This window comes from Rhinolophus ferrumequinum, chromosome 9, assembly GCF_004115265.2.
Source record: "Rhinolophus ferrumequinum isolate MPI-CBG mRhiFer1 chromosome 9, mRhiFer1_v1.p, whole genome shotgun sequence".
NCBI lineage: Eukaryota > Metazoa > Chordata > Mammalia > Chiroptera > Rhinolophidae > Rhinolophus > Rhinolophus ferrumequinum.
The window spans coordinates 34,830,559-34,857,096 of record NC_046292.1 but is presented as its reverse complement, the minus strand read 5'-3'; the positions used below and the strand labels follow the sequence as shown (position 1 = coordinate 34,857,096).

Here is a 26,538-nt window from a genome sequence, read left to right as displayed (position 1 = left end):
CTCTTTATGTAATTTGGGCAAAATACAACCTCTCACAGCTTCAGCTCTCTCATCCCTAAAATGGGGCTGATAATACTGACCTCAGAGTATTCTTATGAGTATTAGATGAGATAATGTATCCTGCAGACATCACAACTTTGGAAATGCTCATGTTGTTATGGGAAGTCCTTCTTTGAAAATGGTCACCACAGAAAACTAATTTTTTTCTTTCTAACCTAGCCCCAGCTTATGAAATCCCAATAGGGTCTGTGTTTACTTGCAGTACAATTTCCTTTCCTCCATCTGATGGCTGAATCATTGTCTATAAGCCTGATACACTTCTTTCTAGAAACTGGAAAAATAAGAGGGTATCAGCCCAGCTCATCCGAGTTCCATTCTTGGATGGATGGCTGCATGTCCTTCAGGTTTCCTTGCTGGTAAAGGTTATACAGAACACTGGCTTGTTAGAAAAGAGCATTTAATCACAATGATGAAAAGACAATTGGTGGTTTTCAGCTGCTTTTAGGAGAAACAAAACTCGCTTATCAAGTGTCATTAAATTAGTTTGTGAGGTGGGCTCAGTTCCAGCTTCAGATGGTGCACTGGTAAGCATCTTATATCACTTCACTACATTATCTTGGAGGCCAGGATCTGACGACTCCCTCCCTCCCATGCTCTGGCCTCTGCCCATGTTTTGTTCCGTAGGGTTAACCCACAGGGGCTGTCTCAGGAAGGTGCTCCTGTTGTTTCTACTAAGTCTGCTGCCCTGATTCTCTGTCAGCTTTTCTACTCCAAATTCCTGGATCCTTCTTTCCTTCCTCCCTGAAGGTTCAGAGAAGGGCCAACCTACACAACTTCTATTCACTGGAAGGAATAACAATAGCATCAGTAATGACCACCACAACTGGCTCTGATACAGTACATTTTGCATCCAATTCTTTGTTTAAACATCAAAACAACCCTATGAAGTAGGTAAGCATCTTTATCTTAGAGAAATAAGATTTGCCTGAGTTGACAAACACTTGTAGCTGGAAAAATCAGAGCTTGAACCCAGGTTTTCTGACTCAATATCCAGTGGACTTCTGACTTCTCAGCTGCCTTCCTAATTACAGGTGTGGGTTCACCCCGAGCGCGCAGAGATGATTAAAAGAAAAACGAAATGAATGAGAAAAGGACCAGTTTACTGCAGAAATGAGAACTAGGATGAGAAACAGTCACGGGGCGTGAGACAAAGGTCTGGATGCAGAAAGTTAGGCATAAAGATCAGCACGAAAGCAGACGCTGATCCCCACCAGCTTATTTACTAACTTGACGATCTTATATCTACTGTCCCTGCCCTTACCTGACCACGAAGCCAGGATGATCATGGGACTTGGCAGGCTGCGAGGGGGGCTAAGTGGCCTCAGATGAAGGGATGGCTGCTGGAATGTCTGGGGCCCAGAATCGAGCAGGTCATCACTGCCTCCTGAGCTTAGAAATTCAACAATACGGTTCCCTGTAAAATCCTTCATTTGTTCTGAAAGTATGTCCCCTGGATCACTTGTTGTTTGGGGCTGCTGGTAGACGGTTCTAACTACGGGAGGGGGCTGTGTGCCAACGGACAAATATCAAAAAGAGATTTAAAGAATTACGCAGTGATTGAACCAGCAAAGCGACTCCAGTATGATTGTCAGGAAACCAGTGATGGTAGGAGCAGCAGATAAGAAGAACAAGCAAAGGGGAGGAAAGCAGAGCGGTGTTACTCAAAGCCTGGTCCACAGGCTGGTGCCAGTGTGTAGTGTCCACAATGGGATAAATGGAGACATTGAGAGAAAGCATCGAGAAACTTGAATATCTACTTGACATTGCTGCAGCATCCAAATTATGATGAACGGACCTTTCCAAAGTATCAGCCAGGATTAGAAAAAGAGAAACACTAGTCACTGGTGTAGGTGAATTCTGGAAACATTAGCCAATATATACATCCAGGTTTTTTATGCACACCTAATACCTATTTGTGTAAGTGGTTTAGGTTCGTCAAAAATGACAAAGGCCAGTTCTTAATCACAAGACCTGGCACATAGTAGGGGCCTAGAAATTGTATAGAAACGAACCGAAAACAAGGGCCGTTTTCCTCTTAGTCAGCTGTCAACCTGAGTAAGTCTTGCGAAGGTTGGACCATCCGACCAGCCTTAAGTCTGAAGTACTGCTCCCGCCTGCTTCATTACTCTCCCTTCAACATCTGGCTTTTCTAGCCTTTGCAGAAGCTGGGGTTCCCCTCCCAGCCTACCTGGGGCCTAAGTGGTGTTTAGTCAGGTTTCAACAACCCCATGGAGGGTGGTTGAAAAGCAATCTCCATTTCTTTTGGATAAGAAGAAGAAAGAAAGGAAAAAAGGTGCCTCCCTCTTTCCTGGACTTGCTCATTAGGGCTCTGGCTTGCAGGGATGGTGCCCGGCCACTCTAATTGGATCTGTGCACACACAGGTCTGTGCGGCTCCATTGAACGCTGACATTTCTAACTAACTGACCTTTTCAGGACCACCGGTACTCCCATAATGAGTGTGCAGCGGCATTGTGTGGACACAATACAGCAGACTTCACAGTGCCCGAAGAATGCAGGATTGAAAACGATTCAGAATCCCCAATCTCCAGTTAGCAAAATGAGAAAATTGGGTCCCAACATTCATCAGCGTGTTATTGTGCAGGTATCGATTTCAATGCCCTTTCATTTCTTTCAGAAAAAAAAATGTTGTATTATAGAGGTCTAAATTAACTTTTGTTCTGTTATTTTTCCCCTGTACCTATAAAAAGGTCAAATGCATTCATAAGGCTGAGATAGATTTGCTGGATATAAGCACTGAGATAGCAATCAACCTTCAAATAACCTTTAAGGAGACATCGGCTCTTCCGTGAACAATAATTGATGTACTCATTAAGGCTGTGAAATTCTTCAGGACTTACCTGAAGGAGAGCAGTTCTAGGGCCAGTGGCAAAAACATGCCTCTGAGAACAATGAGATAATGATTCAGATATTTGAAATTGTGGTCCATTCAGTGTTGTTGGGACAAGGAAGGGGACTTCAAAGGGAAGCTAACAAGATGGGAAAGGAGAGCAAAGGTTTTCATGCTGCCCAGCAGGGACAACATAGGCTGGGCCTCGACAGGAGAGGACGTGATTTCTGAGTGTCCCCTTCGCCCATGGCAGGAAATTTGAATCTTTTTCTCCATATAAATACAGAAGGGGTGTCCTGGATTTATCAGTGACACTTTCTTTCCTCTGAGGAAGATGGTATGGAGCAGGTAGTAGCCACAAGTAGCAGCTCTTCTGATGAGACGGTACCAGGACTGCGTGCACGTGCGGCCCTGCCTCTCGTGCTCCTCTGAGAATCCCACGCTTTCCATGAATGGAATCCTGGAACCAGGCCACCATAGAACCATCTTCTACAGGTGTTTGCGAACATGGATCATGTGCCAAGTTCTGTGTCGGTATTGAGAGGAATCTAAAAGATAATCTAATTTCATTTCTATGGAATTCAATTCAATTCAGGCCAGGAAATACTTCTTAAACATTTCTTTTGTGTCCAGAACTAGGTGTAAAGAGACGAATAGGCCACAGTCACTATCTTTAAGGTAGTCATAGTCCAGAGCTCCCTGCACTCACTTTGAAGATGAGAGACAGAATTAACATTGAGGCTCTCCCTCACAGAGTACTTTACTATACTAGGAAATATATATTTTATAATTGTCTAAATCCTAATTACCACCCCGTGATTGAAAATGTAATTACCCAATTTTGGAGAAAAAGCAGCTAAAGTTTAGATAGGTTCCGTGATTCACTCAGAACCACCCGTGTTGTAAGTGGAGCACCCTCCCTTCAAAGTCTGGGCGTTTTTTGCCTCCTTCCTTTATGGAAGGACCCTCTCTGACCTTGATTTCATTCACTCAAGCAGTGAGTACTTCTGGTCGGGTAGTCTCTTTACTGGGTAACTTGCATGTGCAGAAGCATAACTACATCTTGGAATGAGAAAAGAACAATAATTGATGTGCTGATGAAGTCTGGGTAATTCTTTAGCACTGCTAGAAAGAAAACGGTTGGAGAGTATGTTATCTGGTTCAGGGGGGAAAAATACATGACATATGGACTGCCGATCACTTATATACCCATGGCATCACTAAATCCGTATGAAAAGCTTTTCTTCTCAGCCTAAATTCAGTTTCAAAATCTCCTTACACAATCCTCTGGCCAGCCCTATTCAAACACTGATACCTGCATGTGAGATAAAACCTACTTACCGTAGTAAGCCTAACTGCTGAACTAGTCTAACTGAACTAGTCTAACTGCTTCATTTTGCATATGAAGTACCGTATTTTGCCATGTGTAATGCGCACTTTTTTTGCCCAATTTGTGAGAGACAAATAAGAATGTGCATTATGCATGGGTAGTACTATTTCTGTATCGATATAAATGTTTTAATTCTTTTATTTATGCTTATGAGTTAAAAGTGTAACTCTAGAAATCAATAACAATAGCCGTATGCAAAATAATACACTGGAATACAATAATTGATTTTGTTGAACTTATGACGACCTTGCAACGAAGAGTTCTTGGCCTTCTATGATGTGTAAATATGGTAAATTTGTTACCGGTACATAAAATTTCTTGTACCGCGCAGCTGTCTTGTGTTTTGTAATTATTTGTTCCATAAAATTTCTTGTACCATAATATGTTAAAAAGTAAATGCTAAAATTCCTTTATAATACAAAAAACAAGTACCTAAATATAAGCACGTAAAAATTTGAATTAAAAAAATTAAAATGAAAGGTTTTTTTCCCTGAAAATTTGGGCCAAAAACGTGGGTGCGCATTACACATGGGAGTGCCTTATACACGGCCAAAGACAGTAACTGGGCCCAGACAGGGAAAGGACTGGCCTAAGGACAGGAAGTGAATGGGTGGCAGTTAAAGGAACTGGAGACCCCAGCACTTGTACAAGGGAAGCCTAACGCCTGGGACAGTGTCAAGGTCACTGTGGACGTAGTCAGGAAGCGCTTGCTTCTTCTCATCTACACCTGCTCCTTGTGTCTTGCCATTCACCACTCATTTGATCTACAGATTTATTGAGTCCTTACCATGTGCCAGCACTGGGGAGACACAATAACCAAGGTATAGAAAGCCCCTTTCTTTTAAAGTACAAATGATGATCTTCTTTTATTTACTGTAGGCTGTGGGTGTGGGGTGGGCGTTGAGAGACAATCACAAGTTTAGTCTAAATAATGAGTTTGGGGCCTGAGGTCCTCTCCCAGGTTGAGGGTCTCACACTGCTGATAACCAAAGGAGTTTATACCCCTTATGCCAATACTCTCAAGGAACTGGGACAGATCAGGCCTGGAGCATCCTGGGCCTCCTGCTACAGTGGCTTCCACTGGGCCAAGTACTCCAGGCTGTGCTGTAGAAACAGTGCTAACAATAGTGAGCAGCACCGGCTGAGTGTCTACCACTCAGGTACTGCTCTTAGTGCCTCTGACGTATTACCTCACTTAATCGTCACGAACACCTTTATGAGTAACCACCACAATTTAATGTCAGTTGGGTCTTAGAGGGTGCACAGAAATTCACAGCACAGGTGACAGCAGGGTTGTGAAGGGTGTGGGACGGTATCCTAAGCCAAGAAGACAGCATGTACAAGGCTCCATAGTAGGGAGTTTATCAATCTTGGTCTTCCCTAATGCAGGACCTAGAACTTTGAACACGAGAGATCAGTTAGTGTGTGAGTTGAAAAAAGAAGGGAGTGATCACTGGTGTGAGATCAGAGGATTTTCAAAGTGCCTGTTGTTTCAAACCAGAAAGAAGTCCCTGTGGAGTGAGTTGGGTGGGGGTGGATACCAGTGGAGTGAGACGTCGGTGGAAAGTGAAAGAGAGATTGCAAGTGTAGGCTCTACTCTCATAAAGCTGGCTGGGAAGGAAAGAGGAAATGTGGGACTGATTGCAACCTGTTGATTCACCGTGGGGTAGGAGCTGGAGGCAGTGAAGAAGAGGTTGCAGATCCTGCAGTGAGAGAGCGGGCGTAAGGTACAGCTAAGGCCCTGGTGTTACAGGAAAAGAGGGTCTTCCTTGGCTTTGCTCAGGAAAGAATTTAAGCCTGAGCCAATATAGAGTTTAAAGTGAAAGTAAGGTTATGTAGAGAAAATAAGAAAAGAAAAGCCACCCCACAGACAGAGTGGCTGTCTCTAATCGCTAATGGAAGAGACTCCCTCCATCCCCCAGGCTAGGGTTTATATGTGTTTCTTGTTTCCATGGAAAACTTGTTTGTATGGGGAACTTCTGCAAAGTACGAGAAGAACAGGGGCAGGATTACCTTTAACTTTTGCACGATACAGCCTGTGGCTAGTTTGTAATAGATTTAATTATGGGAATGGCCATAATGCAATCTCTTTGCTCAGTGGACTTCGGACGGTCTGTTCTGTGTCACTGATTAATGTCTGCCTGAGTTCTGTGTCTGGCCGCACGCAGGCAGCCGGCTTGGAATCCAACCTCCTAGTTCCTTCTTCTGTAACAATCGTCCTCACGCCCCTTCCTAGTATTACCAAGAGACTGAAGTAGGTGGCAAGCAGAGGACAGGATGCACCAAAGATGAGTGGACAAGGTAACGAAGACCAGCATGGCTGGTGTGGGGGGCAGAAGGAGGAGAACGACGCGCCCTGCAGATTAGGTGTAATGTGCCCTTCCTCCTAGGACAGTTGTGAGGACTACATGAACTAACACTGTAAGATATACATGGCTTATGATAAATGCAATGCCCAATATATGTTATCCAGAAATGGGGATCAGGAAGAAGCAGAAGAGAATGCCGACGCATAATCGGACCCCCTGGATCTGCCCCGTCTAATAAGAGAGACAAGTGGTCAGCATAGAGAGTTTCAGCTCTGCTCTGAACTTGTTAGGACTCAAAGAAACGCGTGTCACTTCCTCATTCTCAGTTTCTTGTGTGTAAAATGAGAAGTTCATACTAGATCATTTCACAGTGTCTTTCCGATTAGAATATTCTATGAATCTATGCTTCTGTGAAATTCAGAATTAGAACTTTCAGCTTTATTTTGTGTGTGTGTGTGTGTGTGTGCAATGAAATTTTATTATAGACACTGAAATTTGAATATTATAATTTTACATGTCACAAAATATAATTTCTTTTGCTTATTTTTCAACCATTTAAAAATATGAAAACTATTTTAGCCCATGGGCCATATAAAAACAGGCAACAGTAGGACACATGTGGCTTGTGGACCATAGTTTACCTAATAATCTGAGTCACAAAAAGCTGCCCTACCATCATTTAAAGCTGATTTTTAAGAGCAAAAAAGATTTTTTGAACTTAATTTAAAACCTCCATTTTAACAAGACATTTTACATTAAAACTTCATTCTTAGAAAATTGTTTATCCCATAAGCAAAATATGACCTCATGAAAATTTGAGAAATCATAAAAATTTTTTAAATCCCCCATAGTTCTATAATCTTAGCTCAACTACTGTTGTCCCAACATAAGGTGATTTTATTACACACAAAACTTTTTTTCCCCCAAAGTACTCCTTCCCTGGGCAGTGTTTGACTTTCCTTTGTTTGTTTACCATCTTAACTATGTTTAAGTGTACAGTTCAGTAGTGATAAGTATATTCACATTGTTGTGGAACGGGTCTCCAGAACTTGTTCATCTTGCAAACCTGAAATTCTATACCCAATTAACAACTATCCCGCTTTTCCCTCCCCTGCTCCCAGCTCCTGGTAGTCACCATTCTACTTTCTGTTTCTATGACGACTTGAGATACCCCATATAAGTAGAATCATGTTATATTTGTCTTTTTGTAACTGGCTCATTTCGTGTAGTATAATGTTCTCAAGTTTCATCCATGTTGTAGCATGTGACAGGATTTCCTTCCTTGTAAGGCTGAATAATATTCCATTGTACGTGTACACCATATTTTGTTTATCCATTCATCTGTCAATGGACATTTGAGTTGTTTCCACCTCTTGCTATTGTGAATAGTGCTACTATGAACATGGGGTTTATAACTATCTCTTCAAAACCCTGCTTTCTGTTCTTTTGGATATATGCCCAGAAGTGGGATTGATGGATCATATGTTAGTTCTATTTTTAATTTTTTGAGGAACCTCCATTTCACTTTGTTTTATGGTTCTGTTTCCTTCTCTCTAAAAGCTCTTGCAGAATATGATCCCACTTTCTTTTCTCTTTCTTATGACCTTTGACAAATCAGATTTGTGACTGCTCATAGCTTTCTTTAGAGGGTTAGTAATCCATGGGAAGACTTTAGTACCCACAGGAGAACTGGTCCAGCCGTAATGATAAGAAACCTGAATGAAAGTCCTGATCGGTGCTAATTCTGTTAGTTTTCATTGCATTTATCACTCTGATTTGAGTTACTGAAAATGCTGTACTGAGGACGGTGACTTCATGAGGTCAGCTTTAGTGAAATGCACTCATCTGCCTTCACCCCCCCCCGGCAGGGGGGTGGGGGGGAGCCAAACCATTTCAAATAGTGGAATTGCAGGAATGATAGGAAATGGGGTGGTAGAGTAAGGGGCGTGCAGGCTGGTGGGTAGAGGGTTTGAGCTAGGAAATTGAAACCACAAATGCAAAAAAAGATGTAAATGTTGTTTCCCAGATTTTATAGCTCCCAGATGCCTCCTCTAATTGCATAGCTAACCCCGAGTTTATTAAGTTATTTTCCAGAGTCAAACTCATTTGTATACATGTCAGAATGTAAACTAAATTTTAAAAGTAAGGTCCTTGGATTAGAATTCAGGAATGATAAACAAACTCATTTAGAATGTAAGATTTGCATGTCATTTGCATGTGCCCAAATGCAATTACATGTGCTCTGTAAATATGCATTTCACATTTATTTGTCATGATGGAACAGTATGGAAGAAATTAATTGCCACAGATTTTTTTAATATTTAAAGAAAAAAATGATGGCTCTTAAAATAGATTCTGCTAGAGCATGATTCAATGTGCAGAAACTGGCAAGAAGAGATAAGGATCCGTCGAAAACCATAAATTCCCGCTGCAACATCTGTAGTAGTTCAAATCGCATGGTTTATGGAGGCCCCTTTGCCTTCTCCATGGGTATTACCACAGCGTTCTGTAGATTTATCGCTGGCTCCGCGTAAGGACAGTTTTACAAGCAAAGCTTTAAAGGGGGGAGGGGGGACTGTTTCCTCTTTGAAAGTTCAGGATTGAATTGAAATGAAATAGCTGTTCTAGCGTTAGAAACTTCTAGACAAGCAGTCTCCCATCTACAACCTGTTCCTTCTCTCTCATTTTTCACATTCTGTGATGATAAGGAGCTTGCATAACTAAGACACTCTCATTAGATTAAAAAGACACCTTCGAATTGGGAGGCCTCGGGTACTAGGTGTCGATGCCAGTATGGGAAAGCTTCTTCTTTCATTTTTCAGATTAACACATGTCAATTGACTGTTTTTTCTGTGTACAGCTCTGAATTTTAACACAGGTATATATTTGTGCGTCTGCCATCCCCGTCAGGATCCAGAACAGTTCCATCACCCCAAAGGACTGCCTCGTTTATCCCTTTGCAGCCATACCCGCCCCCCACAAGCCCTAACAAAACCCTGACCTACACTCCATCACTCTAGTTTTGTCTTTCCGAGAATGCCATGAAAACGGAATCATACAACAGGTAACGTGTTAAGACTGGCTTCTTTCACTTGGCTTAACCATTTTGCAATTCCTCCACGTGGTGTGTGTGTGTCAGTAGTTCACTGCTTTTCATTGCTGCGTACCATTCAATTGTGGAGTGAACCAAAGTTTGTACATTCATCACTGAAGGGCGTGGGATTGTTTCCAGTTGGGGCAATTATGAATAGAGAGCCCACGAGCATTCATTTACAGGTTTTTGTGTGAGCACGGTTTTCACTTCTTTGGTAAATACCTAGCAGAGGGATTGCTGGGTCAAATGATGACCATGTTGAATGCTTTAGGGAGCTGGACCAATTTGCATTCTGACCAGCAGTGTGTGAGGGTTCTGGGTGCTCTGCATCCTTACCAGCACTTGAAATTGTCAAATTTTTAAAATTTTAGCCAGCCTATTAAATCTGTAATAATACCTTATTGTGGTTTTAATTGTCATTCCCTGCTATCCGATGATGTTGAGCAAGGGAAGGCTTTTGATGTAGAGATAATGTATGAAGACGTCTCTTCAGCTTGAGGTAGCCGTTCACCATTCCCTTTTAAAGGTTGAGGAAACCAAGTCTGGGAGAGGTTAATTGCTTTATTCTCTCAGTAACCAGTTACTGAGTATATAGTCTGTGCCAGCTGCTGTGCCCGGCACTGGGCATGCAGAGGCATCACCACCCTTGGCAGCCCTGTAGTGCAGAAAGAACGGTGCACACATATAAACAAAGAAATGTTCTGTGTGAATTGTGCATCAGAGCAGAGGGAGGGGTGAGCCAGGGGTGGGGAGGTGGGCTTTAATTGGCCAAGGTCCCCAATTATCCCAGTGAGTATATGAAAACTAGGGGTCCACAGGTAACATGGACCTGTGGAGGCGTCTGGACTCAAACTGACATCAAATTCATTTCTTCATCTGGGAAGCTGGGAAGCCACAAACCACACCATCTGTCCAGTTTTCTCTGCGGGAGCAGGAGAAAGCAGCCGTATGCCCTCGGCAGGAGTGGAGGCTGTTTCCCTTTCCTGATGCCCTGGGCTGGGCAGATGCTAACAGTTAGCAAGTCGGGAATGAAGCAAGTGCAGGACTCCTGTTCTAATACAAGAATGCCCAGAAGCCTCCTCGCCACACACCAACTTGGCACCAGTTAATATTATTAATAGTTATGTGTCCCAACTCCCCTGAGCACCCTCCAGCCACGACGGGCTGGGATGTGTGGTGCGCCGGGAAGTGCACTGTATGTGGAGTTAGACATCTTGAATTTAAGTTTTGTGTCATTTATTTCCCATCTCTGTTCTTTCCTGGGTCTCAGCTTGCCCACATGCAAAGATGAAGAGGTTAAAAGTATTTCCTTCAACCAGCATCCAAATTCAACATCAACTCCTATCTAGTCTCCTTCCAAAACATGTCTCGATCTTTCCTATTGTTTTTCATCTCCACCATGTTTCTCTTTTAGCTACCAACCCCCATCTTGACTGGACTACTATAGTAGCCTCCTAGTTGGTCAGCCAATTTCAACTTCTGCCACTATATGGTCCATTATCTACACCTCAGCCAGAATGACCTGTTTAGAACTAAAATCTGGTCACATCACACTCCTGATTAAAACTCTTTAATGACTTCCCATCACTAATAATAAAGTCCAAAAGTCTTTACCATGGTCCACAGAGCATTTGGGTTTGGGTTCTTGTATCTCCGCCACCTCCTTCCTTTCACATCACTCTCTCTCCCCTACTCATTCTTCTCTAACCAAACTGGTCGCCATTTTGTTCCTCAGACGAGTCGAGCCCTTTCCCATAACTGGCCTTTGCAGCTGTCGTTCTTCTTTTTTGTAATGCCACTGGCCAAAAATGTTTTTCTGACTATTCTATTGAAAATTACCTTCTCCATTTACTTGTTAACTTACCATCCTAATTTTCCTTCATAGAACTTCATGTAAATAATAATTATTGTTTTACTATATGTTGTTATATATTATGTACCATCACGTAATATATTATTATATACTTTATATATTATAATATATTTTTATTATTATATTATTATTTTTTTAACCCCCATTAGAATGGAGACCTTGCCTATTACATTTATACTGGGTCCTACACTATGGCACATAATAGGGTTTAACAAATATTTGTCAAATAAATGAATATCTAAAGTGTCTTTAAGTACTGATATTTCTTCCTTTCTTTCTTTCTTTCTCTCTCTCTCTCTCTTCCTCCCTTCCTCCCTCCCTCTCTCTCTCTCTCTCTTTCTTCCTTTCTTTCTTGAACTCATTCCACTCCTTTCTATGCCCTGGCGTCGCTCACAGGGTTGTGTCAAATGAGACACGGATACTGAGACACTAAGTGAGGTTGGAATTATTATAGGTACCATCATCATTACCATCATCTAAGGCATTTCCCCATCTGACACTGATTTTTTGTTATTGATGTTTTTGGTCCCTAAGGGAAACTTCCAATGAGAGATTCTTTTTCTTTCCTTTTGTGCAGTAGACACCTGGCAATGTCTGGTTCATAAGCTGATTCAAGGTTTTGCAACTATTTAACATCAGGCTTGGATATCATTCCAGCAAGTATGTATTTAAAAAGTCTTAGGCATTTGAACAGGAGAAAAGGATTAGGATCACGAAATTATTGCACCACACATGTCAGCACTGGAAGATTTCTGAAAGATTTCTTATTCCTATGGTTTTCAGATTTCTACTGTTTCTTAGAGGAGCGGGCTTCCCTGGTAGGACAGGGGGCTGCTGAGGGCCCAGGAAGGGATTTGAGCAGGTTTGTACAGAAGTTTGTAACAGAACCAGGACAGGTATCTGGACCACCTGTCCTCTACTCCTGCTCCTTCTGTTTCTTCTCCCAAAGGTCTAACTCCATCTACTTTTCTCCATCTCTACCACCACCACCCCGGTCCAAAATGTCATTGTCTTTCATCTGAACTACAATAGCCCCCTAACTGGTCTCACTGAACTCATTTGTCAAATACACATGATTATTCCTGCACCCCACTTTTTCAACCCCACTGGCTTAAAACTTTTCACTGGCTTTCCAAGGGTTTGGGGATATTCTCTCTAGCCTTGTCTCATCCCGCTTCCATGCCCCAACATTCTTTCTACACTGGCTTGTTCCAGTTCCTGGACCCTACATGTTCCCTCTGATTCCCTCTGCCTGTATTCTTTGTTCTTTTAGGTGATGGTCAGTCAGGTGCGCCACAAGAGGGGACACAGGAGAGGCTCAGAAAACAAAGTTTACTATAGTCACATGTCCTAGAGAGACAGAGCCAGCATATGCCAAGTGGGGGTTATGTGGGAGGCAGTGCAGAGGGAGCAGGCTCACCCAAGCTGGTAGGGAGGAGAGAGAGAGGGGACCATGAGCAGGTGCTTTATTGGGGGTCAGGGTGTAGCACACAAGAAAAGATGCAAGGGGATTTCATTGGTGCATTTGGATGGTACTAGGTCATGTCAGGGGAGGGAAAGAAGGGGAACGTATGGCAAGGACCAGTCTTGTCACACTGGTGCACCTGGTTATGGGCAGGGTGCTTTCAGCTTGTTTGGGGGTGAAGGGTGGGGTGGGTGTTGAGGCAGCAGTAAAATATGAAGTTTTAAAATTTACAATACAGCCTGGATTAGGGTTGGTCCCCATATTTCTTTACTGGGGAACTTAAAAGTAGCATCCTAGTTGGAAATAGAATTCTAGCATCTTGAGGCTGCATTTGTATATAGCAAGCCATTCCCTTTTACTTAGATTGTATTTTATTTTAGATTGTTTCTTTGGAGTAGATGGGGGTTTATTAAGATTGTGGACCCCTAAACTACCCCTCGGTGCTACAACTTCCCTGCGATGTTCTTGCTGCTCCCTTCACCCCAGTATCACCTACACATTCTTCATGTCTCAGCACAAGCTTACTTCCTCAGGGAAACCTTCCTTGAACCCATGACCTCAGATTCCTTTGCTATAGGCACTCATAGAACACTGTTCTTCCTTTCATAGCACTTATCTCAGAGTTCAGTTTTCCCCATTTTGGGTGATTATTTGAAGAACATCTCTGTCTGCCACTAGCCTATCAGTTCCATGAGGGCAGAGGCCATGTCTGCTATTGCTCACCAGCAGATCCCAGCATCTGGCATCATCTCAGGCACTTGAAAGGTGCTTACTCTGTGGAATAGATGGAGACAACTCAGCATTCTCCCTCTGCTGGGAGTTCTAAGAGGCGTCTGGGTGGGGCAGATTGGCTCCCTCATCCCAAACCTCACAGAGCAACTTAGAATAGTTCTTACAGGCCTATATTTTTGAGAAGCCCTTTCTAAATTACATGCATTTGCATATTTAACACACGCATGGTTCACCATTCACAGAACTACCCTGGGGTACATGATAGGCAGCTATTTTTTATTAGGGTAAGGCATTTACATGAAACCTCCATCATTGTAAAGCCTGATTACAAGGACACGTGACAAAGCTGAGGAATAAGCAACCACCAGCACCAGATGCTAGAGAAACCTTGGTCACTCTGGAATCTGAACGTGCAACAACTCTCACCCAGGGAGGACTGTGGGGCTTGGTGAAGGTACTGTTCAAAGAGACAAGGCTCAACAGTATTTTATTCTCAGCCCATACTCTGAGAGAGAGCACTGTGGTCTCTCTTCCTCTTTTTACAATGACACTAATCCAATTATGGGGTCCTCACCGTCATGATCTCACCTAATTATAGGTACCTCCGAATGGCTCTACCTCCAAATACCATCACTTTGGGGATTAGGGCTTCAACATATGAATTTGGGGCCATACAGATATTCAGTCTGTAAATTCTGCCCTTGGCCCCTCAAAAATTCATGTCTTTATCACATGCACAGTACATTCATTCCCTCCCAACAGCCCTAAAAGTCTTAACTCATTTCAGTATCAACTCCAAAGTGTCAAGTCCAACGTCTTAACTAAATATCATCTGAGATATGAGTGAAATTCAAAGTATGATTTAACCTGAAGGCAAAATTCCTCTCTAGATGTGAACCCATGAAACCAGATAAGTTATGTGCTTCCAAAATACAGTAGTGGCACAGGCATAGAATAGACATTGCCATTCCAAAGGGAAGAAATTGGAAAGAAGAAAGAAATGACAGGTTCTGAGTAAGTGCAAAACCTGGCAAGGCAAACTCCTTAGACCTTAAGTCTTGAGCATAATCCTCTTTGATTCGATGCTGTGCCCTGCAGGCCCACTAAATACAAGGTTACCACCTGACTCGGGGGAGGTCCCCACCCCTGAGGTACAGAGCAGGGGCATCCTGGGCTGCCAAAACTGGAGAGGCAGCCCCACTCTTTGAAACCAAGGAGGAACTAGCCCTCCCCAGGCGTGTGGTGCAAATGGCAGCCCTGATGATCTCTGAATCTGCTTTGGCGTCAGCCTTCCCCTTTCTTGAGGAATAGTGCACATTCACACCCAAATAGCTTCATAGTCCCCATCTTGTCGAATCCAAGAAGTCCAACAGCTTTCCTTCATTCCACCCCACTTTTTGTGTCTCCTTCAGATCCAGCTGGTAGTGTTTCTGCTGGTATAATCCCATCTCTATTCCTGGCTTCTGTTGAGATGGCTGATTAAGTTTATGAGTTGTACCCATGATTCCTTTATCAAGTGATATCCTGCCATATATTTAGTGTTCTCTTCCAAACATGCTTTCTCACTCTTTGCAATATGGAAAGGCTGAGAATTTTCCAAATTTTTAAATTCTGGTTCTGTTTTTTGCCCAATAATCCCTTCTTCAATCCATCTCTCTCTTCTTACTAAAAGCAGGCAGGGGGAACCAAGCCACTTCCTCAGCACTTTGCTTAGAAATCTCCTCAGCTCAGTTCATTTCATCACTTGCAAAGTCTACCTTCCAGAAAAGACTAGAACACAGTTTAGTCAAGTTCTTTTTCACTTTATAATAAGAATTTCCTTTCCTCCAGTTTTTGATGTTTTTTCATTTCCACCTGAGGTATCAGAACCACCTTCGACATCCGGATTTCTAGCATACACCTCAAAATTCTTCCAATCTCTACTCATTCCCCAATTCTAAAACTGCATCCACATTTTCAGGTATTTGCTACAATAGCACTCTACTTCTTGGTACCAAAAGATCTGTATTAGCCAGGGTTCTCTAGAAAAACAAAACCAACTCACTGTGTGTGCATGTACACATGTGCGTGTGTGTATACATATATATGTACATAGATAGATTTAGTATAAGTAGTTGGTTCACATGATTATGAGGCTAAGAAGCCCCATGGTCGGCAGTCGGCACGTTGGAGACTGAGGAGAGCCAGTGGTATACTTCCGGTCCAAGTGAGAAGGCCTGAAAATCAGGAGAGCCGATTTTCCTGTGAGCAGGAGAAAACCAGTGTCCCAACTCAACAGTCAGGCAAACAGGAAGCAAATGCTCCCTTCTTCCACCTTTTTGTTCTATCCAGGCCATCAGTAGACTGAGTGTTGCCCTCCCACAGTGGGACCAGCAAGGTGCTTCACGCAATCTCCCTGTTCAAATACTAATCTCCTCCAGAAACACTCTCACAGACACACCGAGAAATTATGTCTAATCAGATACCTGGACACTATGTGGCCCAGTCAAGTGGACACATAAAATTAACCGCCACAGTCTCTTTCCTTTTATGTGCAAGAATTCAAGGTCTCCTTTGTGCCAGGTTCTCGGCTAGCACGGAGAGACAGGAACACCACGCCCTGGACCTCCGAGTGCTCACAATCTAGTGGGAGAAGTTTGTTGGCAGCAACATGAGGGAGAAGTAGTTGGTGCCATCAAAGTGGAACAAACATGGTGACCTGGGAAAGGCGTGGACTGTACAGAACCCACCCCATAGACCCCTCGACTTGCTGAAACACCAAGGTGTTTGCTTGTGTGACTGTGGGTCTGTGGGACCGTGTGTGCCTTCCAAACACATCAGCCGTCTCCTCATGAGAGAGCCAGTGAGCGACGCACCTCCAGGAGAGGAAAACCCAGCGTCTCTTGAAACCTTTTCCAGCCTTTCCTGGACCACCTGCCATGACAAAGGCTCAGGGAACAAGGACATTGTAGTCGATTCTCCTGGCTTCTTGGTGCTACTGCTCCCTCCAACTTTGCACGTGAAAGCAATGCCTTAATCTCTCCAATACATTTTCCTTCATTGATAAAATGAGCATATCAGGAATTACACTCCCCTGAGGATTATTTTGAAGATCAACTTTGGACAATGAGTCAATAGTCTACCTAACACATCGTCTGCCGTGTAGTGGATCTTTAGCAAAGATGAATATTTCTCACATCTCTGTGCCTTTTCTGCATATCCATGTCTGACTATTGTCAAAACAAGGATTTCCTTGCAGAGATGGGGTAATCCTCACTCAGCAAAAAACAAACAAAACGGCTTTTCACAACATGGGCTTATTCATTGAATGAGCTTTGAATTAACTAAAAGCCTTACCCAACTCATGTCAAAATCTTGTGCAATCCCCAAGTGCCTTTTTAAGTCAGTTCAGCTGCCCCATGGTAAGCACCACCATATACCGGTCATTGAGCTGGGGGCTGTGATTCAGAAACCGATGAGACATTGTCTTTGACTCAGAAAGTTAAAAAATCAGGCCCTGAAAAAAATGAAATGCTCCAATAAATAGTGAGTGGTATGTAAAAATTTTAAAGGGAGTCCAGAAACATCCTCCGCGACCAAGTGAGGAAAGGCTTCAGAGAGGAAGTCATAGCTGAGCGTGGCTTTGGCAGATGAGTAGGATTAACTCACATCTGTGTAGCACTTGGGATTCTGCAAAGTATTTTGGTAACAAGAGACTCTCAGTTACAACTCGACCTAGTTCTGGGCCCCGGTGGGAGGGAGGAGCTCCTGGAAGGACCAAGGAGAGGAACCTTGCTCTGTCCCAGCCCACGAGGCTAGAGAGCTCAAGTGATTTGCCTAAGGGCACAAAGAAAATTAGCTCATAAACTACAATTCTACTCGACCCCACTCCCTCCCTCGTGTCGTTCAGATCTCTACTCAAATTGCCCCTCCTCATAGATACTTTTGTTGAGCCCCAAACCGAAACATCAGGTCCTTTCCCAGTCCATTCCCTTACCTTCCCCTGCTTCGTTTTCCTTCATAGCTCTTATTGCTACCTGACATCGTACTGGTATCTCCATTTGGTGTTTGTCTATCTGCCCTACAAGATTGTAAGGTGCGTAAGAGCAGAGGCGTTGTCTTGTTCAATGGAAATGCCCAGAACTATGCTTGATATATAGTAGGCTCTCAACAAATGTTTTGAATGAATATTTTGGTTCATCTATCTTTATACAATCATTCAATTATTTTCTTGGGACCAGTCCCCAGAAGCAAAATTGCTGAGTGTCCAGGATTATTCATTGATTAGCGCAGTGACTGGCATACAGTGGATATTTGATTAACATCTGCTAAGTGACTGAAATTGAATATTTTTTTCTTGAACTGCACCAAATTAACTGATTCCAGATTTAAATTCTGCCAGTATTTAATCAAGCATCTAAACCATCTATTTATTTACCAGACATTAGCTGTATTAAGGATACAAAATCAGTTAGAAAATGGTCCCTTGATCTCAAGACACTGCCATCCTGATGAGGAAGGCACACAGGTTGACCCATCGTTGGGTACTAGGCCTCTTTTTCTCTCACAGTGAGCCCAGCTGCCTGGATTGTTTTCTGGCCTCTGTCACTCATCTCATGTGAAACCTTAGGCATTTTGCATGGCCCCTCCGAGCTTGTTTTCTCACCTGTAAAATGGAGAGAGTTGCAGTAACTATTTCACAGGGCTGTGGAGAAGAATAAAATGTTCATATACATAAAAGCCTTAGGATGTTGTTTGGCGTGTAATAAGCTTCTGTAAATGTTAGTTAACATACTAGCCCCATTTTACAAAAATGACTCAGGCTCCAAAAGGCTCCACTGTTTGTCCAAGGTGAGCAGTAGAGATAGAATTGGAACTGGACTCCAGCGCCTCGCAGTGCTTGCATTGCGATGCTGCCGGACCAGCGAGATTTCCTGTGGACGTGATCTTCTCCTGGACTTTGAAACATGAGGGTCAGGCCTTGAGTTGGTCTGTAGGCCTCCTGGTGCCCATCCAACCCCCACCAAAACCCTCTCCTTTTGCCCTTCACACAATGCTGATAAACCCCCAACTGCAAACCCACATGTTAATAGTTTTAGGGGAAAAAATGTCTTTTGATAATTAAGCTGGTGGAATTTAGAAATCAACAGAACAGTACATTTCCCCAGCAGAGCCAAGAAATTAATTAGGAGCAATTTGCTGTCAGAAACAATTTCCATAATTTTAAATTTTTAAAAAAAGCATAAAATCATTTTTGTGGGTTTTTTTTAAATTTCTTCTCCTTTCCATTCTAAAGTGATTTAACTCCTAAAAAGACAAATGCTTTCAAATACCCTATTTTCTGTTCCTCAGACTCTTCCCCTGAGGGATGTTCCAGCTCCTCTCTGACTGGGTATATTCAAGGATGAGGAGGGATTGGATGAGGCAGGGCCTTTTTGATCCCCTCCCTCACTGCGTGGGGCAGAGCTTGTGCTTTTCCAATGGAGTGATTATGAAATGGTATATGTTCCTGTCCCCGGAGTGGGGGACATCTGTTGCTCTTAGAATGAATGTGAGAGGGGAGGACCAGAGGTCGTGGTACAATGACGGGAAGTGCTACCAGGCCACCAGGTTGGCACGCTTGCTTAGAGAGATGCACCGAGGTGTTGTGGCTAAGGGCATAGGCTCACTCTCTAGGGCCGGACTGCCTGGGGTCACAGCTCAGCTCTGCCCCATTACTACCCATGTGATAACTGTTCGTCTCTCTGTGACTCAGTTTTCTCATCAGGTAGTTACAGTGGTTCACTGAGCTTGTACACCAGCATGAAGACCACAGTGCCTGGCATATAGCTCATGACTGTTTGCGATGAGGAGAGAGGAAGAGGAGGATTAGGATGATGACGACGACGACAATGGAGGGTGACAGGTCCAACATCCCAAAAAGAGGTCTGAGCTGTTACTGGGCCCATCTTGGACTTGGACACTCTGGTTGCAGACTCACAATTGCCAGTGCTAAGGAGCTTTTCCATTTCAGCAACCCTTTAAGTTATAAGACATCATAGCAAAGAGCAGTGGTTATGATATGTCATACACACACACACACACACACACACACACACACACACACACACAAGTGTTACTAACAATGTGAAGACACTAAGGTTTACAAATGATTTACTTTTTTATATCAGGCAGAGAAGATTTAAGGTTACCCCTGCTGTTTTATTATTCTTATTTTCTTTCCGTTCTAATAGGAGAGAAAAAGAAGGGAGTAGATTTACAACTAGAGCCAGGGAATGGATTGTAACTGGCAGTCTAGAAACATCTAAGGCACAACCTGTTGTTAGCAGCCATTACTATTGCACAGTTAATAGTTCTGGCTAATTATGAGTTATTATCATGCATCATGACCATGTTTTGTTGTGTTTTGTTTAAGCTTTTTCTAAATCTGGTTGCATCAGTCAGTGTACAACCAAGAAAAAGAAACCATTCCAAATATTTAATACAGATTCAATGCAGGGAATTGTACCAGTTGAGAAGCCACGCAGAGAATGGTGAACAAACCCAAAGGTTAGCAATAGCAGAAAGACTACCATCCTAGACTGGAGGGTCAAAGGGAGGACAGGTGGTAACAGAGCCCAGGAGCTAGGGTTACGTGGCAGAAGCTAGAACTATGGCCATATGTGCAGCAGGAGCTAGAGCCATGGGGTACACTCAGCCACTGCCAGGGAAACCTCTGTGTGGGTAGGGGAGTACTCTGGTTTCTCTCTCCCACTGTCTGATGCTTTGGCATCAGGAAGCAATCCTGGCTTTGCACCCCAGCTTCAACACTTACTAGCAGTGCAACTTCCCTGCTAGAAATTCCAACCTCTCTGAATCTGATGGCCCATTTGTAAAAGGGATACCCATTGCCTTAACCTATGGAAAATTTTTCGACTGTCGTGGTTCTATGCCGCCAAGACCATCTCTTCTCCACAGCTGTGCCTAGGAGAGCTTCCCAAACGAGAAAGCATGTGGAACACGCGTGCACATCATGGTTACTCAAGAAATGATTGTTGCCTTGAGTTGAAGTTGATAACTGCATGGGACAGTTATAAGAGCCAGGACATGGAGTCAGACAATCCAAGAGCCAGGAAGATGAGAGCAGAACAGAGGGTGGCAGAGAGCGTGAAGACATGAGACCAGAGCTTTCCCCGCAGGGGGCTTCTAGGGCTTTTCAGCAGCAGCATGGGCAGGAGATGCACACGGTGTTGAAAGGCCCATCGCCTGGGGAGCCAGGATTCTGAGAGTCCGTATTTACAAAGTGCTCGGTGTGCCTTTTGATGTGCAGTAAAAAATAATTCCCTCCTCTGCCCTCTTACATTTGCTTCAACATGTATTTACTAAGCACTTCAGCTACATGAATACCTGCACTAGGCACTAGGACTGCAGAAACAGTATAATGAAGAAAAAGACATAGACACAGCCAACTAGAATTCAAATACAACAGACTTTTTACCAAATAAAAGGACTGTACAGTAATATTCTCTGGAGGCAATACAAGAAGAGTGATTAATTCTACGTTAAGAAATCAAGGCAAGTTTCAGAGAAAAAAATAGCACTTGACCAAGGCTTTGAAGAACAAGCAAGATCTTGCTTGGTAGAGATGGAAAAGATCTTGCTTGGAAAAGAGAGCACTCAGGCGGTGGGGACAGCATGTGCACCGGCCTGGAGGTGGGAGAGTACAGAGCGCTTTGGGGAATAAATAAATAAATAGTGCAGTGTGCCTAGACTTTGGGGGATGGGAGGAGGAGGAGAGAATATGAAGTTATGCAGTGCAAGGTGGGGTGGGAAGGACGGTGAAACTGAATCTTGGAGGGCCTCCCCATTGAGCAGAAAAACCTCAGAATTTGTGGCATCTTTTAGGGCTGACAAGGTTGGGCTCAAACAGGCAGTTTTCTGGCAGCAAATCATGGAAACACTTAATTCAGAGGAGAAGGATAAAGCTTCTGCTCTGAGTTTTTAATTATTCTTCTCCTTCCTAGGCCTTTATTCAGCCCTCCAGCGAGGGAGATTTATAAACTTCAAGTTCCCGGTCTCCTCTTGCTTGATGTCTTCTTTATTGGGCCATGGAGCTATTTCTAGAAGTTTCTTATCCAGTTCCTCTGATCCCTGGACTCTGGAGTCTCAGTGAATCACGAATGTGCTTTTTGGGAGTCGGGGTGGTGGACTGGGGTAGGAGCTCAGGTGCACGTTTGCTGATGTCTTACGAAAGCCTGTGTCCCAGCCCAGGGACAGGCTTCAGCGCCTGGTGGTGATGGCATGCGGCTTAGTCGCTTGGCAGTTCAGCTCTCTTTCACACTCTTTGTCTTGTTTAATTCTCCTACAAGCCCTGAGAGGACGGATGCAGTAATCACCAGCCCCATTTTGCAGAATGAGAGGATGAGGTATACGGTAGGAGCGGAGGCTGGCCTGGAACCCTGGTCTTCTGACGCAAGTTAAGGGTTTGATTGTCAGAGAAGAGTTGTCTGAGGAATGACAGGAGGAACTGTCATTACCTGGGACACTGGGAAAGGAGTTGTTCCTTAACGCTTGGGGCTTAAACACAGTAGAGGGATCTGCCTTAGGAGAGAGTCTCTCTCCGATTGAATTGTGGGAAATGGTTGGAGAAGGAAGGGCTTTGAGATCCAAAATGAAGGCCTTGAACAGAGCAAAGGACCAAGCTGCCGACTCCAAAAGCAGCGAGGAGGCCTTTCCAGTCTCTCCTCCTTCGAGTATTCCGACACAGGAAGCGCTTCAGCGTCTCGCCATCACCCACAGGAGACAACCCAATGTCCGTAGCAGGGCACTGAGGAATTTGCACAGTCTGCACCAAAAGACTTTTCCATCTGTACCGTTCAGATGTGCTGAGCTTTTCACTTAGTACTTGCATAGATGCAGCATTTTGCCACATCTGTGCCTTTCTTTGCTTATAGAATTTCCTCTGCCAAAAATACCCTTTCCCCTTGGTTCCTGTTTGTTCATGTGTTCATGCGTGTATTCCTTTAGTCAGTCAGTGAATAAAGTTCCTACTATATGCCAGGCACTTACTTCTCTGGGCACTAGGGACATAAAAGGGAACATCATATAATAGTTTCTGGCTTCACGGAGGAGGAGAAAAGCATTAAACAACCACACAACTGTACATATAAGTGCAAACTCTAATTAGAGTAGAAAAATTGGTGCCGTGAGATATTACCCCAGAAGGTCCTGGATAAGTCGCCACATCAAGGAGGGCTTTTCTGAGGCAGGATACGTAAGTTGATCATTGAAGGAAATATCTGATGTCCCTTAGGCCAGTCAGAGAATGGATCTTTTAAAAAGCTGATTTAAGAGGCATGTTGGAGTATTGAAAGCCCCAGTGAGAAGGCGGGTTGCACTAAAATGGGATCCTTCCTTCCCTCCTGGCCTACGCAGTAATTCCCAAAATAGGAAGCAAACGGAATTGTGTTTGTGTTCAAAGCCGAAATTATTTTTGTTTCTCTCCTCCCGCGTGCCCCCCTTACCGACAGGCTTCTCTCCCCGTCTCAGTATTTGTGTGTAGACTCGGAGGAGCCTACCATGCGCCTCTTCCATGTGCCAAACATGTGCGGGGCATTTGATGTGCAGCTGACACTAAATCCTCACAGCAACGGGCTGAAGTCAGCATTACGTTCTGATTTTACTAATGGGGAAACTGAGGCTCGGGGGGTTAGTGACCTGCCAGGTTTACACAGGTGGTAAGTAAGTGGCAGAGCTGAGATTGCCGGCCACTGGTCCTAGCACTGTTTAAAGCACGCAGAACATATCTGCTTCCTCTCCCCCAGCAGCCTCAGCTGTGAGGACAGCAACCTGGCCACCCTCCAAGGCTGCTCTTCTGCAGGCCAAGCTCCCCAGCCTTTACCGTTTATCCCAAAGATGGAAAGTCCAGAAACTTTCCCCCGCAGATGTCCTCCTCCCGTAGGGTTCCTGTTTCACTCCTTTGGGGAGCAAATCTGGGCATGTTCCTCTCCCAGGTAGACTCATCCACTGACCTGTGGGCAAAGGTACCTCACTATGGCTAACAACGTCCTCTATGACGGGCCCTTATCTGCCTCTCCGGTCTTATATTTTAACATTCACCCAACCACCACCTCTCTGCCAGCCCTCACCCAACGCTTCACACTCTGAACTTTCTGATGTCTTCCCTTCTCTCATCTCTGTTCTTCCTATCATGTCTGTCCCTGATCAGAACAGTCTTCAATTAACTGACTCCTATTTATGGAAGGTGAAGTCTCCTAAGGGAAGTCTGCTCTGACCGCGTGGGCTGTGTGAATGCCCTTCACGCTCACACGTTTTCCGGGTCCCACCTCTTGGCATGATCGATTATAATTGTCGTCTAATATCTGACTTCCTCAGAAGGGCTTTTTAAAAACAGAAAACAGGTTTGACTTTCGTGTTCCCAGTACCTGGCATATATTAAGTGTTCTGTGAATATAGGAGGGCAAGAAGAAGGAAAAAGGAAGGAAGAAGGGAGGGAGGGAAGCAGGGAGGGAGCAAAGGGACTCAAAGAAACATGGTCCATGGAGGGCTCAAATCTTGTTGACACGTCTTGGGAGAAGGTAACTAACTACCCCAGTGGCTCACAAGGCATGTTCCCACGTACATACACAGCCTTTCTGTGGGATCACATAGTCCCACCATCCCCCTTTTCTGTCATAGGTTCCTCAAAATAATTATGAGAAGCAAATAATCCAGTTCTACAGATGCTGAAATTAAAGCCTAGCAATGGTGCCTTGATTCAGAGATGAAATAAGCAGACCTGAAATTCAAATTATTAAGCTTGATTCACTCATTCAGTTATTCATTCATACATTATACAGGCTTTGGCACATCTTCTGTTTCATATTTTGTGCTGGGCACTAAGAAAAAGAGGAAGCAGACTTGATTCTTGACCTAGAGAAAGTCCAGAAGAAGAAAAGGAGAAGGGAAGACATACACATATAACACCATATCATGCTTGAGTAGAAATGTGTGCAGGGTACTGCGTGAGCTCCACGGAGGGAGTAGGAAGGTTTGCCTAGAGCAGGAGGCATCACAGCTGGGCGTTGAGGGAAGAATGGGACCAGTCCGGGCAGACAGGAAAGGGAAGTGCTCTCTAACCAGGGAGTTGGGGAAATGTACGTGGGTCCAGAGTCCTCAGTCTGCTCCACGAGGTCTCTGCACTGGAGCCAGAGTGTAGCCAACCTCTGAGTAAGGACTGTCTCCAGGTAGGGCTGGCTTAATTAGAGGGGAGGTTGGGTAATTATTTGGCACTGTGTTCCAACCTACTGAACAGGGTTGGGCCCAACAGAGGGAACTGGTGATAGACGGCGATGGGAAAGCAAAATTGCTTCTTAGGATTTGTTTCCTGACTGTGCCTACTGCAAAACACACTATCAGAAGTAAGGAAACCTTTGCTCTGTCAATGAATAACTAGGCAGTGAACAGTTAAGTGTATTCAGAAACCAAGCCTTTGCCCCTGGAAGGTCTGAGGCCAAAAGGGCTGGTACAGGCAATCAGGAATTGTTTTCTCTCAGATAGTCCTGGTATGTTTGGGTGCAGTGTGGTGGAGTGCACAGGCCCTGGGCACAGACCAGCTCTGCCACTGGTTAGGTCCACTTTGGTGCTCATGAGGCATTTGGGGATGCCAAAAGGGCCAGTGTAATCACAGATTGGATTAATAGAAGTCTGATTATAGGAGCAGAACCGGTACCGATAGATATGTGTCTATCTGTCTGTCCGTCTGTTTATACATAGAGAGATTTATTATAAGGCATTGTCTCATGCAATTATGGAGACTGAATGAATGAAAATATATGTCCATGATGCCAGCTGGCGTCCTCACTGCGGGATGTGGAATACAGTGACTTTGTGAAGTTGCCAGTACGACCAATGATTTCCTCGGCTTGCCTTTCGAAGTGATTTTTAATTGTAAAATTATTAGGCTGGCGCAAAAGTAATTGCAGTTTAAAAGGTTAAAAATAATTGCAAAAACCGCAATTACTTTTGCACCAACTTAATAATATATGTTTATTCAAGGAAAATATAGGAAAAAATAGAGGGTGAAATGCTCAAAATTGCCATCATTGCCACATCAATGTGGTTCCTTTCAGACATTTTTTTCCTATGGACATTTTTAAGGAGGTGTCAAACACCCACATTATTTTATTTCTGCCTTATTTTTCTCTTAACAGTACATGTAAGAATTTTCCATGTTAATATGTAGTTTTTCGTAATCATTATTTGTAATGGCTTGATAATATTCCATTGGGTAAGTGCATAATAACTTATTTATCCCTTTTCTATTGAACATTTAAGTTAATATTTTTTTTCACCAGTATAAAAAAATTCTATGACAGGCGTCTTGGTACATAAAGCATTGATTGCTCTGTGTTTAGGGTTTGTTCCCTGGGATCAGTGTCTGTAGTTGTTATGCTGTGAAAATCAGGGCCTTGATCTAGCAAGTGCCTGTGTTTTCTCCCCCAGATCTTCCAGACCAAAACAGGAAAAACTGTCATCAGCGCCCTAAGAGTCACTTAGCCCAGTATTCCATGTATGGCTCCTGATTAAGACAATGTGCCCTTTCTCAAATGTGGTCATAAATATTTGCCTCCAGTGAAGTAGATGCCAAGGAGATAATATTGATTGCAAATCACAGGCCTTGTAATTAACCAATTTGCGCAGCTGGAAGATGGATCTGGTGGAATCATTTGCTTCTGAAGGAGGATGATGGCCTTTCCAAATCTGTCTGTCAGATATGAATTTGGCCTAATCCTAGGAACAGTCTTGT

General features: G+C 43.7%; 2 protein-coding genes across 3 annotated transcripts in view; both read left to right on the top strand.

Moving 5' to 3' along the window:
• The window catches only part of AGBL4 (AGBL carboxypeptidase 4), a 1,100,555-nt gene that overhangs the window by 801,731 nt on the left and 272,286 nt on the right, over positions 1 to 26,538 (top strand). The gene's annotated exons all lie outside the window — the stretch shown is intronic.
• BEND5 (BEN domain containing 5) overlaps positions 6,513 to 26,538 on the top strand; it is a 100,253-nt gene continuing 80,227 nt past the window's right edge. The window contains exon 1 of the mRNA XM_033114113.1: positions 6,513 to 6,600. The gene's annotated coding sequence lies outside the window, so the exon portion shown is untranslated. The remainder of the gene's footprint in view (positions 6,601 to 26,538) is intronic.